Source organism: Mustela erminea, chromosome X (assembly GCF_009829155.1).
Source record: "Mustela erminea isolate mMusErm1 chromosome X, mMusErm1.Pri, whole genome shotgun sequence".
NCBI classification, from domain to species: domain Eukaryota; kingdom Metazoa; phylum Chordata; class Mammalia; order Carnivora; family Mustelidae; genus Mustela; species Mustela erminea.
In genome coordinates, this window is record NC_045635.1 from 126,047,018 (window position 1) to 126,065,129 (window position 18,112).

General features: G+C 41.6%; 1 protein-coding gene and 1 pseudogene across 6 annotated transcripts in view; both read right to left on the minus strand.

The window, feature by feature from the left end:
- The window catches only part of CD99L2 (CD99 molecule like 2), a 91,145-nt gene that overhangs the window by 42,836 nt on the left and 30,197 nt on the right, over positions 1-18,112 (minus strand). The gene's annotated exons all lie outside the window — the stretch shown is intronic.
- On the minus strand, positions 6,949-7,024 carry LOC116583861 (annotated as a pseudogene).

The window sequence follows — 18,112 nt, forward strand, 5'->3', positions numbered from 1 at the left end:
TCTGCAGGGTTTGGAGACTCAAAATGGGGTCTTGTACCTGTGACAGAAATGCTCGGTCACATGCCGCACAAGCATGGAGTGTGGCCGGAGACCAGGGAGACAGGAATGACTGACTGTATTTCTCTGAGGGCACACTGAGAAGTGGGGAACCAAGCTTTGGGCTCCAGGGCTGCTGACTGGGAGGCTGCCATTTTCATTCTCATCCTCTAAAGCTGCACAGAAAGCCTTCGGGGCATGAAAGTTCCTGAAAGTAAACCCAAGCAGATGACTAGACTTGTCCTCCCCCACCCCCGCAAGGGCACTGCAAATCTACCAGGGGCAAAGACATCTGAGAATCAATGCAGCAGGCCCCTCCCCTAGAAGATAAGCAAGAACATCCAGCCAAGACCAAGTTTATGATCATAGAGAAATGCAAAACTCCAGCATTAGGGAAATATGGTACACAGAATTCATAGGGTTTTTCCCCATGATTCCTTGGTCTTTCAATTTTAATTTTCTTTCTCATTCCTTTTACAACAAATTTCTTATTTTATCAACTATAAATCTTTTTTCATTAACAGTTACATTCTAAGGGCGCCTGGGTGGCTCAGTGGGTTAAGCCGCTGCCTTCGGCTCAGGTCATGATCTCAGGGTCCTGGGATCGAGTCCCGCATCGGGTTCTCTGCTCCGCGGGGAGCCTGCTTCCTCCTCTCTCTCTCTCTGCCTGCCTCTCTGCCTACTTGTGATCTCTCTGTGTCAAATGAATAAATAAAATCTTTAAAAAAAAAAAACAGTTATATTCTATCCTTTCATTGTATGTAATTTTATTTTTGTACCTGTAAGTTTTTCTTTCTTTACAATTTTAGGATCTAGTTTTCTAACAAACAAACCAAAATACAGGATCCAATATGTATGGATCTGTTCTGTTCAACTGTCTGATTCTCTTATTTTTTCCTTTTTTTTTTTTCAATTTCAGGTCTCTTCTGATTTGTTTAGGGTATATTTCTCTGAGGTCATTGCTGTCATCTTAGTATTATGTTCTCTCATTCATTCATTCTTCTCCAGAAAGAAAGACAAGAGAGAAAAACGTACCTCAAAAAAGAGAACAAGAGGCAGTACTGACTGCCAGGGACCTAATCTGTATGGATATAAGCAGAAGTTGGAACTAGAGTTCAGAATTAACAATGATAAAGATACTAGCTGGGATTGCAAGAAGCATGGATGACACTAGAGAATCCCTTTCTGGAGACATAAAAGAACCAAAATCTAATCAACCTAAATTTTAAAAAGCTATTAATGAGGTACAATAAAAAATGAAGGCTCTAACTGCTAGGATAAATGAGGCAGAAGAGAGAATTAGTGATACAGAAGACAAAATTATGGAGACTAAAGAAGCTGAGAAAAAAGATAAATCTACTGGATCATGGGGAGGGGAGAATTTGAGAGATAACTGATACTGTTAAAGTGGAACAACAGAATAATTGGGATCCCAGAAGAAGAAGAAAGAGAGAGGGACAGGAGGTATATTGGAGCACATTATAGCTGAGAACTTCTCTAATCAGGGGAAGAAAACAGGCATTCAAGTCCAGGAGGCATAGAGAACACTCCTCAAAAATCAGTAAATATAAGTTAACAAGGGAAACTTGCAAATCTCAAAGACAAAGAGAAAACCCTGACAGCCCCTAAGGACAAGAGGTCCATAACCTAAAAGGGTAGGAACATTATACTGGCATCAGACCTATCCACAGAGACCTGGCAGGCCAGAAAGGACTGGCATGATATATTCATAGTGCTAAATGAGAAAAATACTCAGCCAAGAATACTTTATCCAGCAAGGCTGTCATTCAAAATAGGAGAGATTAAAAGCTCCCAGGACAAACAGAAACTAAAAGAATTTGTGATCACTAAACCAGTCCTGCAAGAAACATTAAAAGGGATCCTTTAGGGGCGCCTGGGTGGCTCAGTGGGTTAAAGCCTCTGCCTTCAGCTCAGGTCATGATCTCAGGGTCCTGGGATCGAGTCCCACTTCGGGCTCTCTGCTCAGCAGGGAGCCTGCTACTTCCTCTCTCTCTGCCTGCCTCTCTGCCTACCTGTGATCTCTCTCTGTCAAATAAATAAATAAAAATCTTTTTTTAAAAAAAAGGGATCCTTTAAGGAAAGAGAGAGCCCAAAAGTACCACAGACAAGAAAGGAACAGAGACAATATACAGAAACATTTATTTTAATAATAGATACATATTAATATATAGTAATTAATATAGTAATATAATGGCACTAAATTCACATCTTTCAATACTTACTTGACTGTAAATGGGCTAAATGCCGCCAATCAAAAGACACAGGGCATCAGACTGGATAAAAAAGCAAGACCTACTTATATGCTGTCTACAAGAGGCTCATTGCAGACCTAAAGACACATCCAGACTGAATCTGATTGGGTGGAAAACCATTTATCATACTAATGGACATCAAAAGAAAGCTGGGGTGGTAATCCTTATATCAGAGAAATAAGATTTTATTTTATTTTATTTTTTTTAAAGATTTTATTTATTTATTTGTCAGAGAGAGAGCGAGCGAGAGCGAGCACAGGCAGACAGAGTGGCAGGCAGAGTCAGAGGGAGAAGCAGGCTCCCTGCGGAGCAAGGCGCCCGATGTGGGACTCGATCCAATGACGCTGGGATCATGACCTGAGCCGAAGGCAGCTGCTTAACCAACTGAGCCACCCAGGCGTCCCAGAAATAAGATTTTAAACCAAAGACTGTAATAAGAGATGAGGAAGGACACCATATCATAATTAAAGGGTCTATCCAACAAGAGATCTAGCAATTGTAAATATCTATGATACCAACATGGGGTTAGCCACTTATATAAACCAACTAATAAAATTAAAGAAACAAATCGATAATAATACAGTAACAGAAGAGGACTTTAACATGCTCCCTCACTGCAAAGGACAGTCATCTAAGCAGAAGAGCAACAAGGAAACAAGGGCTTTGAACGACACACTGCAGCAGATGGACTTCACAGAGCATTCAGAGCATTTCATCCTATAGCAAGAGAACACACATTCCTCTTGAGTGAACATGGAACAGTCTCCAAAACAGATGAAATACTGGGTCACAAATCAGGTCTCATCTGGTACCGAAAGACTGGGATCATTCCCTGCATATTTTCAGACAACAGTGTTTTCAAACAGGAACTCAATCCTAAGAGGTAATCTGGAAAGAACTCAAATACATGGAGGCTAAAGAGCATACCTACTAAAGAATGAATGTGTCAACCAGGAAATTAAAGAAGATTTTAAAAATTCATGGAAACAAATGAAAATGAAAACACAACTCTTCAAAACCTTTGGGATGCAGCAAAGGCAGTCTTAAGAGGGAAGTAGATAGCAATACAATCCTTTCTCAAGAAATAAGAAAGGTCTCAAATACACAACCTAACCTTATACCTAAAGGAGCTGGGGGGAAAAAAACAGCAAATAAAGCCTAAACCCAGCAGGATAAGAAAAATAACAGAGATTAAAGGGAAAAAACTAATGAAAAAGAAACCAATAGAACAGTAGAACAGATCAACAGAACTAGGGGCTGGTTCTTTAAATGAATAAAATGGATAAACCCCTGGCCAGACTTAACAAAAAGAAATGAGAAAGGACCCAGATTAATAAAATCATGAATTAAAGAGGAGAGATCACAACCAACACCGAGGAAATACAATTATGACATACTATGAGCAACTATATGCAAACAAATTAGGCAATCTGGAAGAAATGGATGCATTCCTAGAGAGGTATGAACTACCAGAACTGAACCAGGAATAAACAGAAAACTTGAACAGACCCACAAGCAGCAAAGAAACTGAAGCAGTAATCAAAAAATCTCCCCAACAAAGAGATCAGGGCTGGCTGGCTTCCCAGAAGAATTCTACCCAACATTTAAAGAATTAACACCTATTCTTCTGAGATTGTTTCAAAAAATAAAAATGTAAGGAAAACTTCCAAACTCTTTCTGTAAAGCCAGCATTACCTTGATCCCAAAACCAGACAAAGACCCCAGAAAAACGGAGAATTACAGACCAATACCCCTGATGAACATAGATGCCAAAATTCTCACCAAGATACTAGCCAAAAGGACCAACCAGTATAATAAAAGGATTATTCACCAAGTGGGACTTATTCCTGGGCTACAAGGATGGTACAACATCCACATATCAATCAACATTGTAAACCACACACATAAAAGAAAGGACAAGAACCAAAAGAATCATGGTTCTTGTCCTTGTCCTTTCCTGAAAATTGGGACAGCCACAAACCTAGATGCAGAAAAAGCACTGGACAAATTACACCATCTTTTCTTGATTAAAACTCTCCACAGCATAGGGACAGAGGGAACATACCTCAAGATTATATAAGCCATATACAAAAAACCCAAAGTGAATATCGTTCTCAGTGGGAAAGACAGAGCTGTTCTCATAAGGTCAGGAATACAGCAAGGCTGTCCATTCTCACCACTACTGTTCAACACAGTACGAGGAGTCAGTCCAAGCCTCAAAATCAGAAAACAAAAAGAATTAAAAGGCATCTGAATTGGCAAAGGAACAGTCAAATGCTCACTCTTCACAGATTATAGGACATTCTATGTGGAAAACCCAAAAGACTCTACCCCCAAATTTCTAGAACTTAAATGGGAATTGAGCAAAATGGCAGGATATAAACTCAATGCACAGAAATCAGTTGCTTTTCAATACAGTAACAATGAGACAAAAGAAAGAGAAATTAAGGAGCTGATCCCATTTACAATTGCTCCAAAAATCATCAGATACCTAGGAATAAACCTAACCAAAGAGGCAAAGGATCTATACTCAGAAAACTATAGAGCACTTACGAAAGAAATTGAGGCTGACACAAAGAAATGGAAAAACGTCCCATGCTCACGGATTAGAAGAATGAATATTGTTAAAATGTCCGTGATCCCTAAAGTAATGTATACTTTCAGGGCTATCCCTATCAAAATACCATCAACCTTTTTCACAGAGCTGGAACAAATAATCCTAAAATTTGTATGGCACCAGAAAAAACCCTGAAGAGCCAAATGAATGTTGAAAAGGAAAACCAAACCTAGGGGCATCACAATCCCAGACTTTAAGCTCTATTACAAAGCCATAATCATTAAGACAGTATGGTACTGGCACAAAAACAGACATAGATCACTGGAACAGAATAGAGTCTCCATAAATGGACCCTCAACTCTATGGTCAACTAATCTTTGACAGAGCAGGAAAGAATATCCAATGGAAAAAAGACCAGCTCTTCAATAAATGGTGTTGGGAAAATTGGACAGCCACATGCAGAAAAATGAAACTGGACCATTTCCCTAAACCATACACAAAAATAGACTCAAAATGGATGAAAGACCTAAAAGTGAGACAGAAGTCCATCAAAATCCTAGAGGAAAACACAGGCAGCAACCTCTTCGACCTCAGCTACAGCAACTTCTTAGAAACATCGCCAAAGGCAAGGGAAACAAGGGCAAGAATGAACTATTGGGGCTTCATCAAGATCAAAAGCTTTTGCACAGCAAAGGAATCAGTTGACAAAACCAAAAGACAACCTACAGAATGGGAGAAGACATTTGCAAATGACATATCAGATGAAGGGTTAGTAGCCAAGATCTATAAAGAACTTATCAAACTCAACACCCAAAAACATATATTCCAATCAAGAAATGGGCAGAAGACATGAACAGACATTTCTCCAAGAAAGACACACAAATGGCCAACAGACACATGAAAAAATGCTCCACATCACTTGGCATCAGGGAAATACAAATCAAAACCACAATGAGATACCACCTCACACCAGTCAGAATGGCTAAAATTAACAAGTCAGGAAATGACAGATGTTGGCAAGCATGCAGAGAAAGGGGAGCCCTCTTACACTGTTTGTGGGAATGCAAGCTGTGGTGCAGCCACTCTGGAAAACAGTATGAATGGTCCTCAAGAAGCTGAAAATAGAGCTACCCTATGACTTAGCAATTGCACTACTAGGGATTTACCCCAAAGATACAAATGTAGTAATCCGAAGGGTTACCCACACTCTAATGTTTATAGCAGCAATGTCCACAAAAGCCAAACTACGGGAGGAGCCCAGATGGTCACTGATGGATGAATGGATAAAGAAGTTGTGGTATAGGTATAGATACAGATCTATAGTAGAATACTACTCAGCCATCAAAAAGGGAAATCTTCCCATTTGCAACAACATGGCTGGAACTGAAGGGTATTATACTAAATGAAATCAGTCAGTCAGAGAAAGACAATTATCATATGGTCTCACTCACAAGTGGAATTTAAGAAACAAAACAAGATTCATAGTGGAAGAGTGGAAAAAATAAGACAAAATCAGAGATGGAGACAAACTGTAAGAGACTCTTAATCATAGAAAACAAACTGAGGGTTGCTGGAGGGGAGAGGGTAGGAGGAAGGGGTAACTGGGTGATGGACATTAAGGAAGGTGTGTGATATAATGAACACTTGGTATTACATAATACTGATGAATCACTGAAGTCTATCTCTGAAACTAATACATTATATGTTAATTGAATTTAAAGAAAAAGAAAAAAAGTTTTAAAAAAGGGTGGAATGATCACTATGATAATGGATTAGAGTTGGAGACTTCAGTATGAATCATGTGTGGCTTAATATACACACAGAGGGTTACATACAGAAATACTTATAGTATATACCCTTGATATGATGGGATGAGACAGCCCCTACACATGTGTGTTCTTCACTCAAAAACCTATAACCCTAATATAATAATGAGAAAACATCAGACAAATTCCAATCCTACAAAGTATGTGACCAGAACTCCTCAAAACCAAGGTCATCAAAAACAAACAAAAGTCTGAGAAACTGGCACAGCCTGAAGACCCTAAGGAATTATAATGAAGACAGGTCTCTGGTATGTGGATTGGATCCTGGAACAACAAAAAAGGGGGGACTTTAGATACTACACTTGATCTTAGCCAAAAGGCCGAGAAGCGAGGAGAAGGGGCTTTAGTAAAAACAAAGGAAATCCGAATAGAGTATGGACTTCAGTTAATAATAGTACATTAATATTGGTTCATTAATTGTGACAGAGATACAACACCAATGTAAAATGTTAAAAATACAGGAAACCGAATGTGGAGCATATGAGGACTCTCTATACTAGCCTGGCATTATAAGTCTAAACCTGTTCTAAAAAAACACTATTTTTAAAAATCCACTTCCCATAGCAAAAAAAAATATATATATATATAAAGAGATGTCTAGGCTATAGAAGAGATATATTAGGATACAGAAACTCTATATATAGGATATAGAAAAAATAAAAGGTCAACACCAACAACTAAAAATCAATCCAACTAAAGTCACCAAACAGAAAAAAGAAACATATTAAACAGAAAACATGAACTTTAACACAATATGTACAATTATATCAGTAAAAAAAAATTGAGTGTAAAAAGGGCAAATCTATCAAAAGATAAACAGAATAAAAAGATAACTATATGCTGTTAACAACATACACACCTAGAACAAAATAATCACACACAGAATAGACTAATAGAGAACTATATACCAGGTGACATTTAAAAGGAAAGAAACAGATGTGGCAATATTAATATGACAAGGTGGAACTCAAGATCCCAACCTTTAAACAGGACAAATGCAGTATTTTATAAAACATATAATCCACAAGAAAATTTAGTCATAGCACTTAATAACTTAGCTTCTAAAATTCTGAAGCAGACTTTTGCTTCTTGCTATGATGGTGAAACTGGTGTCAGATTAGCCCTCCCATTGTAAACACTATGAAGTGGACAAAACATGAGCTAACAGCTTTCCGCACTGCACAACAATCCTAGAGATCAAGGAAATTGTGACAGCTAAATCCGACAGGTGATCCTGGCTTGGATCCTGAACCTATAAAGGGCATTATTGGGGCACTCAATGAAAGCTGAAAGTCTATCCACCAGATGGTAACACTGGATCATGTTGTTAAAGTATCCATTTAGAACTCCTGATCTTTTGGATTTACAGAGCTTGGGGAAGAAAGTGTGCTTGTTTTTAGGAAATGCACACTTTACTATTAAGATGTAATGAGGATCATGCTTGCGACTGAGTCTGAAATGATTCTGAAAAAATATTTAGACCCAACCTTACATACCAGGGCAAATGTGGTAAAACTGGGAAACCTAGGTGATCAGTAAATGGAGATTCCTTCTATTAGACATTATTGTGACAACTGGTGAAACTTGAATTGGGTCTAGGGATTACGTGGTAGTAATACATCAACATTAATTTCCTGATTCAAATGGTTATGTCGAGGAGATAGAGCAGGATGTCCTTGTTTGAAGGAGATGCACCCTCAAGTTATATTGTAGATGCTGGGGGGTACTGATGGAGCATCAGGTAAGCAACTTACTCTCAGGTGAGTTGGTGGAGGGAAGTGCTTTATACTGTACTTGCAAGTTTCCTATAGATTTGTAATTATTTCAACATTTAAAAAATTAAAATTAAGGGACACCTGGGTGGCTCAGTTGGTTAAGCAGCTGCTTTCGGCTCAGGTCATATCCCAGTGTCCTGGGATCGAGTCCCACATCCGGCTCCTTGCTCGGCAGGGAGCCTGCTTCTCCCTCTGACTCTGCCTGCCTCTCTGCCTGCCTGTGCTCACTCTCTCTCTCTCTTTCTCTCTCTCTCTGACAAATAAATAAATAAAATCTTAAAAAAAAATTAAAATTAATTATAAATGCATATCTCTCAACCCAGCAATTGCACTTTTAGGCACCTGTTACAGAAAAATACTTTTGCACATGTGCCCAAAGAGGTATGTACAAGGCTGTTCACAACAGTACCGCTTAAAATAGCAAAAAGAAATGGAAACAGACCAAGTGTTCATCAAAAAGAATTAAATAAAACATAGTTCGTCAATACAATGAAATGTTATATACCTGTTTAAAGAATGAACTACCCTCAGTAAAGTGGGAATAGAAGGGAACTTCCTCAACTTGAAAAAGAGTATCTGCAAAAACCCTATAGCTAACACCATACTTGATGGTGAGAAATTAAAGCTTTCCTTCCAAGATCGGAAACAAGGCAATGATGTCCCTGCTCCCCAGTGGTTTTCAGCATCATAGTGAAAGTCGTAGGTACTACATTAAGACAAGAGGAAAAAAAGATATACCGTTTGGGAAGGCAGAAACAAAAACTGTCTTTGTTCACGAGAAAAATGCAGATAACCCAAAAGGATTCACCAAAAAAAACCTCCTTACACCCCTGAAACTATTAAGTGACTACAGCAAGGTTGGAGGATACAAGGTTAGTCACTTTCCTACATATCAGCAATGAACAAGTAGAATTTGAAATTAAAAACACAACACTAGGGGCCCCTGGGTGGCTCAGTGGGTTAAAGCCTCTGCCTTTGGCTCAGGTCATGATCTCAGATTCCTGAGATTGAGCCCCGTATCGGGCTTTCTGCTCAGCAGGGAGCCTGCTTCCTCCTCTCTCTGCCTGCCTCTCTGTGATCTCTGTCTGTCAAATAAGTAAAATCTTAAAAAAAAAAAAAACAGCACCAATATTAGCAGCCCCCAGAAAGAAATGTCTGGCATAAATCTAACAAAACATACATAAGATCTATATGAATAAAACTATAAAACTGTTACAAAAGAAATCAATGAAGGACTAAATAAATGGAGAGATATTCCATGTTCATGGTAAGATGACACAATACTGTCAAGATGTCAGTTTCCCAACCTGATTTACAGATTCAGTGCAATCACAATCAAAATATCAGCAAGTTAAAAAAAATAAAAAAATAAAAATAAAAAAATTTAAAAAATTAAAAAAAAAAAAACATCAGCAAGTTATTTTGTAGATATGGAGAGACTGATTGAAAAGTTTATGTACAGGGTGCCTGGGTGGCTCAGTGGGTTAAGCCTCTGCCTTCAGCTCAGGTCATGATCTCTGGGATCGAGTCCTGCATCGGGCTCTCTGCTCGGCAGGGAGCCTGCTTCCCCCCTACCATTCTCTCTGCCTACTTGTGATCTCTGTCTGTCAAATAAATAAATAAAATCTTTTAAAAAATAAAGAAAGAAAAGTTTATGTGCAGAGGACAAAGACCCTAAATAGCCAATACAATACTGAAGGAAAAGAACAAGATAGGAGGACTGACACAAGCCGACTTCAATAATTACTGTAAAGTTACAGTAGTCAAGATAGTGTAGTATTAGCAAAAGAGAAACAAACACATCAGTGGAACAGAATAGAGAGCCCAGAGATAGACCCATATAAATAGAGTCAACTGATGTTTTACAAAGGAGAAAAAGCAACACAATGGAGAAAATACAGTCTCTTCAACAAATGGAGCCAGAAGGACAGGACAACCACCTGCAAAGAAAAAAAAAAAAAAAGAAAGAAAGAAAGAAAGAAGGAAAAAAGAAAAACATACAAACAAAAAACCCAAAACAAGACTTAGGCTTTTACATCCTTCACAAACATTAACTCGAAATGGATCACAGACTTAAATATGAAACATGAAATGATAAACCTCCTAGAAGCAACACAGGAAAAAATCTAAATGCCTTGTGTTTGGCAATGACGTTTTTAAATGTAACACCAAAAGCATGATCCATGGAAAAACTTGACAAGCTGGATTTCATTACAATTAAAAACTTCTGCTCTGTGAAAAGCACTATCAAGAGACTGAATAGACATGGCACAGGCTGGAAGGAAATATTTATCAAAGGCACATCTGATAAAGAGCCATTATACAAAATAGACAAAGAATTCTTAAAACTTAAACAACCTGATTAAAAATTTAAACAACCTGATTAAAAACTTAAACAACCTGATTAAAAACTGGGCAGCACCCCAGCTGCCCCTCGTGCCTCATCATCCCCTGCAGACCTAGGGTCCAGGCCCACTTTATGTGGTTCTAAAGAGATACTTTTCCAAAGAAGACCTCCAGATGGCCAACATGCCTGTTAAAAGATGCTCAAGATCACTGATCTTCAGAGAACTGCAAATCAAAACTGCAGTGAGAGATCACCCCATACCTGTTGGAATGGCTAGTATCCAAAAGATGACTGTTGACAAGAATGTGGAGGAAAAGGCACCGTTATGTACAGTTAGCAAGAAAGTAAATTGGTACAACCACTATGGAAAACAAAAGAAAACTGGAACTACCACAATCCAGTGAGTCCCACTTCTGGGTACACATCCAAATGAAATGAAATCACACTTTCCAAGAGATCTCTGCACCCCCATGTTCACTGCAGCATTATTCACAATAAGCAAACAGGGAAACAATGTAAGCTTCCACTGATAGATAAACGGATAAAGACACACACACACACACAGTGAAGTAATATTCAGCCATTAAAAAAAGGAAATTCTACCTTAAAAAAAATGTATGGACCTTGAGGATATCATGCTAAGTGAAATAACTCAGACAGAAAAAGGCAAATACTGTATGATCCCACTTATAATGGGTAGTTAGACTATCAAATTGACAGAGTAGCATGGAATATTATGCAGCCATCAAAAAGAGTGAGAACTTGCCATTTGCAACAACATGGATGGACCCAGAAGGTATAATGTTAACTGAAATAAGTCAGTCAGAGGGAGAAAAACACCACATAATGTCACCTAGATGTAGAATTTAAGAAACAAAACAAATGAACAAAGGAAAAAAAACACCAAAAACCCCAGATTCTTAACTACAGAGAACTGGTGGTTGCCAGACAGGACATGGGGAGAACAGGAAGAATAGGGGAGACAGGTGGAGGTGAGGAAGAGGGCACGTGTACCTGAAACTGACATAACACTGTATGTTAATTATATGTTAATTATACTTGGAAAAACAAAACAAAACAAAAAATGAGCTACGACTACACACCTATGAGAATGACCCAAACTGCAGATACCTCCAAGTGCTGGCAAGGGTGTGGAACAAAAGGAGAGCTCCTTAATTACTGGTGGGAATGTAAAATGGCACAGCCACTTTGGAAGACAATGTAGTGGTTTCTAGCAAAACGAAACATATATGCCATACAATCCAGCAACCGTACTCCTTGATATTTACCCGAAGGGGTTAAAGACTTATGTCCACAGAAAACCCGCGCACAGATGTTTACAATTTCTTTATTCATAAGTGCCAAAACTTGGAGGCAACCAGATACACTGTGGGACATCCAGACGATGGAATATTCTTTCATGTTAAGAAAAAATGAGGTATCAAGCCATGAACGGACAGAGGAACCTTTAATGTATATTACTAAGTGAAAGAAGTCAATCGTAAAAGTGACAAACTGTATGAGTCCAACTGTCTAACACTCTGGAAAGACCAAACTATGGAGACAATAAGGTCAGTGGTTGCCAGGGGTTGGTGGGGGGGAGGGGATACACAGGTGGAACACAGAAGACTTCCAGGGCCATGAAAATATTCTGCATGATACTCTGATGGTGGATACGTGTCAGTGTAAGTTTGTACAAACCCATACAATCTCTAGTACCAAGAGTGAAACGGGAAGTAGGGACTTGGAGCCGTAATGGTAGGTCACTGTAAGTTGATCGCCTGGAACCAGCGCACCACTGGGGGTGGGTGTTGATAGGAAGGGACCTGTGCATGTGTGGAGGCAGGAGGTATATGAGGAAACTGTACCTTCTGCTCAATAGTGCTATGAACCTAAAGCAGCTATAAAAAATGAAGTCTATTAAAAAGAATGAGAACAGGGGTCGGGGAGAAAGAGCACTGTGTATTAATTTAAAGCCTTCTCTGATTGGTTTTGAATCAGGTACAGATATTTCTCTTACGATGACTATAAAGTTCCGGCTCAACCCCTCCAAAATGATGAGCCAATCATCCTACTGGGTCTTCCTTCAAAACTCTATCCCTACTTTCTCACCCAAGAATTGCAAGCGTACATTCATTCTTCCAATTAACATCATGCCCAAATAATAATATGCAACAGAACACAACTTTGCAGTATTTATTAAACCCTCATTGACCTTGGATTCAATGGACCCAAACCATCTGTGGACAAAACCATTCAGCATCAATCTACACCCAGAGCTAATTAAGACTTCTTCAGAGTCTACAATCAAGCACAGCTGCCAAATCAAGATGGAAACAAATATTCTCATGAGAAATACTATACCTCAAGCGGTCTAAAACAGGGTCATGTTCTCTATCTCTTGAATGCAATCTCTAACAACTCACTTTGGGTGTAGGCAGACAGGTATCCTCCATGTTAATGACATTGACTCACCCTCTGGCACCAGACACACATTAGAAAGTGTGATTCATTGCAGGTTAAATTTATAAGCCCCAAAGCACTGTACCTAGGGGGCCAGTGTTCAAGTATTCAGCAGAAAAGTTGCTTCGTTCTGCTGCAGAGGACCACAACAAATTTCTTTTCATGGAAAAGGCACGTAGGGAGCTGGTAACACCTGTCCGAAAATGTCCTTTCATATTAGACAGAATTTACCCATGGACTTGAACATACCCTTGAGACACATTTGATAAGCAAAGTGTTAGTTCTACCCACAGACACCCTAGCAGCTTGTGCCTGTCCTGAGGTAGATTTTGTCCCTTTGGGAAGAAACACAAACCTGATCTCGTATTGCAACCTGACCCACAGTGACCGGTGTCTAAAACTAAGGGTGCACTTTAATGAGGCCTGTAAACAAGACACAGCAGGCCCTTGTTAGAACCGGCTGGGATCCAGCACCTGCCAAAGCCTTGATTGAAATGTCTGACCCACGAGACAGCCCCACCTGATATGCCCCTAGTAGCCTTTCATTTGGGTTTGATGAACTAATCACTCCTCCTCTTGTCCTCCCCCTGTTCTTAGTTCACCCTGAAAGTACACCCATCTGTCAGGGGTTTAGGCTTGTCCAATTTTTTAGGGGGTGGGGAGGGTCAGAGGCAGAAGGAAAGGGAAAGAAACCCAACCAGACTCCATGCTGACTGTGGAACCCAACACCAGGGCTCGATCCCACAGCCCTGAGATCATGACCTGAGCCAAAATCAAGAGTCAGATGCTCAACTGACTGAGCCACCCAGGTGCTCCAATGTTTGTCCCTTCTGGTCAACATGGTAACCACTTGCCACATATGGCTGTGTCAGTTAAAAGCAAAATTCAATAAAAAACTTTAAAATGCAGTTCCTGAGCCGCACTAACCACATTCCAAGTGCTCAGGAGCCACACTGGACGGACCAAAGAATATCTCCACCGTCAGGGAAAGTTCCAGCGGACAGTGCTGCTCCAGCCAGCTTTAAGCCGGGACCTGGACTTGGTGGTCTCCACGCAAATGCCAAACAGGTGTGTTCACTGTGATTAACTGAACTTGGTCCTGCTGTGAGAGGACCTTCGATCTGTTCCCAGAGAATTACCTGTTAGTACTTCATGACAAATCCATTTGTGTTTCATGCCAAAAGTCCAGTCCTCTCTGCAGAGGAACAGGTCTGTTCCCTGCTGGATTCAGAACGGCAGAGGCAGCCGGGACCCGTGCCGGGCACAGCGCCAGCACCTGAATCCATACCCCTTCTCAAGGAGGAAACGGGCTCAGCTGACATGAGGTCAATACCAAAATGCAGGGAAGACCCACGAGAAAATGGGCCAGAATCAAATTGGGACCCGAGGGGTCAAACCATGACCCTTTAATGAATGACCCCTTAATAAATAGGACTATGGTACAAGCCCCTTGATCACCGGGGTTCAGGAATGAGACTAAACCCAGTTCCGAGTGCAGGGAAGAACATTCCTACAAACTGCTTCTCGTGGGAAATCTACGCGATGAACTCCCCGCCACGCATGGTCAATTTTACAAATGTCTCTGGCGAAAGTCGTCTCTCTCCCTAACACAAACGAGTGAGGTAGCCCCCTCCCACCTCTTGCGAGACAGGGGGAGGGCAAACCCAAAATGCTGTTATGCTAGGCGCTGATTTCCCTGAATTTCTGCACTGTTTTAACTCTTGTTGCCTCAATCTAGATTCGAACACATCTGTCTGGATAAATTTATGCTTTTACACCTCAAAGCACGCTGAGTAATTAATATCTTCTGGGTTAGCTAAGCACTGCTGCATTGCAAGGGAACACGAAAATGGTTTCCCTCCTATTCTGATTACTAAATGGATTCAGCTACCGCCACCTGAGCTCCCACTAGTTTCATGAATAAAATTTAAAGCACTCCCAGGGAGGACATCATACCCTCACAGCGGCAGTGTGTGCCCCAGGCGGCCGACTGCAGGTCCCCGAGCGCCACACCTGGCCCCAGGTACCTGTGTCAAGGGGAACTTGGGAAGCAAGGCGCCGTGGCCAAAAGTCTGTCTACAGATTTCTGGGAAGCATCCCAGTGGCCTGTCTGTACCTGGCAAGCAAGCTGATTTAAACGGCGGAAGGAGGAATCTTTTTCACAAAAGCTTAAGTTACTTTGCTGACTTAAAGGACAGTGTCCAGGGCCACCTGGGTACCACCGTCAGTAAAGAGTGAAAACTCTTGATTCTGGCTCAGGTCTGAGTGTCAGACCCTGACAAAAAATAAAGGACATTCTCATTCCTCCTTTCCACCCGGAAAGGTAAAGGTCTATGACAGCTGTTCTGAGGAAATCCCGAAGGTGCCCGGAATGGCTGTAGGGGTGACCTCTTCTGTAGAAGTCAGAGCTGAGAGCCGGCGGATTCTTCTGCCAGAGAAAAAAATGGAGTGTGGGGGGCAACGGAGACTAGTTTATTTATTTTGAGAGAGAGAGAGCAAACGAGCGAGCGAGCAGGAAAAGGGACAGAGGGAACCCGACGCATAGCCGGATCTCACGACCCAGAGAGCATGACCTGAGCCGAACTCAGGAGTCGGAGGCTCCACCGACTCAGCCCCCCAGGGTCACAGCGCAAGACACTGAGTGCCTTGCGCAGGGTGCTACCGCTGGTGTGCCATCACAGACTCGAGCCCAGCTCTGGTCCGAGGCTGGTCCAACGACAGCAGTACCAGTGGCCAGCTTTGGAGCCAAAGAGCCTGGGTGTGGAGGTCCCAGCTCGGCCGCTCACTCGCAGAAAAACCCCGGGCAGGGATGGCTCGGTGCTTGCTTCCTCATCCGTAACGTGGACGCCTCACCAGACGCTCCCGCAGCTAAGCTGATGCGGAGAGGAAACTGGTCCTTACGCAGAGTGGCGTGAGTGCCAAATGTGACACACATGCGTCTGTCACGTGAGCTGTAATTATTTCACATTAAGTAAAGCCCAGTACTAGACCCATTACTAAGTAGGAGGCCCTCAAAGCATACGCATGAATAAACAGCATATAGGAGAGCGATTAAAATGTTCAAAAGCTTAATAGATGCAGAGACAGCAAAGCCACGCTCTGATCTGAATCACCCCGTGTCTGATGAACCTTCAGATCCTACTCATGTGCCTTGATTTCCCAAGCTTACATGTCACAACAATACCACCGGCCATCCCCAAACGCTCCTAAACCACAGGCTCTTGAGCAACACCAATGCACGTGGCCTTTCCTTCCCCTGCAGCCAACATTAACGTACGTGTCAAAGGCGAGATGCACCTGATTTTTTAAGTGAGGCAGGAAGCAGTCTCTGGTTGATGCTGCCCACACTGAAATTTCCAAATAAGAGCCATGCATAACTAAACAGGACCTCGGAGATCACCTAGTCCAACCCAGTCATTTTAGAGATAAAGCAAATATCCTAAATGGTCTACTGGGGGGGGGGGTTCAAGTCACCTGAACAAAAACAGGGGAATTCCATTATAATACTATGATGCTGCCAATTCTGGCTTTCTTTTTCAACATCCCTTTGGCTAGTCGAGGTCTTTCCTGGTTCCATATAAATTCTAGGATTATTTGTTCCATTTCTTTGAAAAAAGCTGATGGTACTTTAATAGGGATTGCATTAAATGTGTAGATTGATTTAGGTAGCATAGATATTTTCACAATATTTGTTCTTCCAATCCATGAGCATGGAACGTTTTTTCCATTTCTTTGTGTCTTCCTCAATTTCTTTCATGAGTACTTTATAGTTTTCTGAGTGAAGATTCTTTGCCTCTTTGGTTAGGTTTATTCCTAGGTATCTTATGGTTTTGGGTGCAGTTGTAAAGGGGATTGACTCCTTAATTCTCTTTGTCTTGTTGTTGGTGTAGAGAAGTGCAAGACAGTTCATTATGTAGTACAGATGCGTTTAGGAGAAGCCTGGCTCGTATCATGGCTCCTTAAAGAGGCGGCCTGGACAGAGAGCCCGATCTACCCAATTAACTTCAAAGGCGAAGTAAAGCAATCACGTCACGAGGTCCGGCATCAGCTAGGTGCTCCACCATCCATGTTCCTGAGCAGGCTCGGAGACGGAATCGGAGTTTACACTGGACAAGCCCATCAAGATCTCAGCCTTAGCACCTGGCCAGGCCCGCACAAAGGGAGACGGGCGCAACCAGCCCATGGCAGCTCCTGTACCTCCCCAACACAGACCTTTCTCCAGAAATCCAATCCTGCAGGCCACGCTATTCAAGAGAGACTTCCACAACTCCGCTGGAGAAACACACCCGACCAGCCTGTCGTCCCTCCCCTTGCGAGCTCCAGCCTTACCATCCACCTAGGATCCTGAATCAAAAGCCTGGCTGTTCTTGATCCTTCCTTCATCTGTGATCCATCCATGACCAAGTTTTAGGTATTTTGCTACTGAAAGAGCTCTCCTCTCCATTCCGTGAGCTCTACTTCCATGACCCCTCCCTTAATTTCTCATCTCAATTGTAGGAACAGTCCTCCAGCTGCCCTCCTCAGCTTGATTCTTTTCTCTCTTCTGTTGCCCAAAAGCTTCGATACAAAGATCTGCTTGGGTCTCTGCTGTTAACTCAAAACCTACCAATTGCTCCCCATTGCCTAAAGAATCAAGTCCTAACTCTTTGTGCCCAGCATTCAAAACCCAAGCATTCTCTGTGCTCTTCTACCTCGAGGCCCACTGCTCTCTTCAGCCCAATTCCCTTCTTTGTATACAGATCGTCAGCATACAGGGGTACTTCCTCCATGCAGCCCAGCTGGGGCCCACCCCCTACCAAGTAAAACTCATCGCACTGGTCATGCTTCAGCCTTCA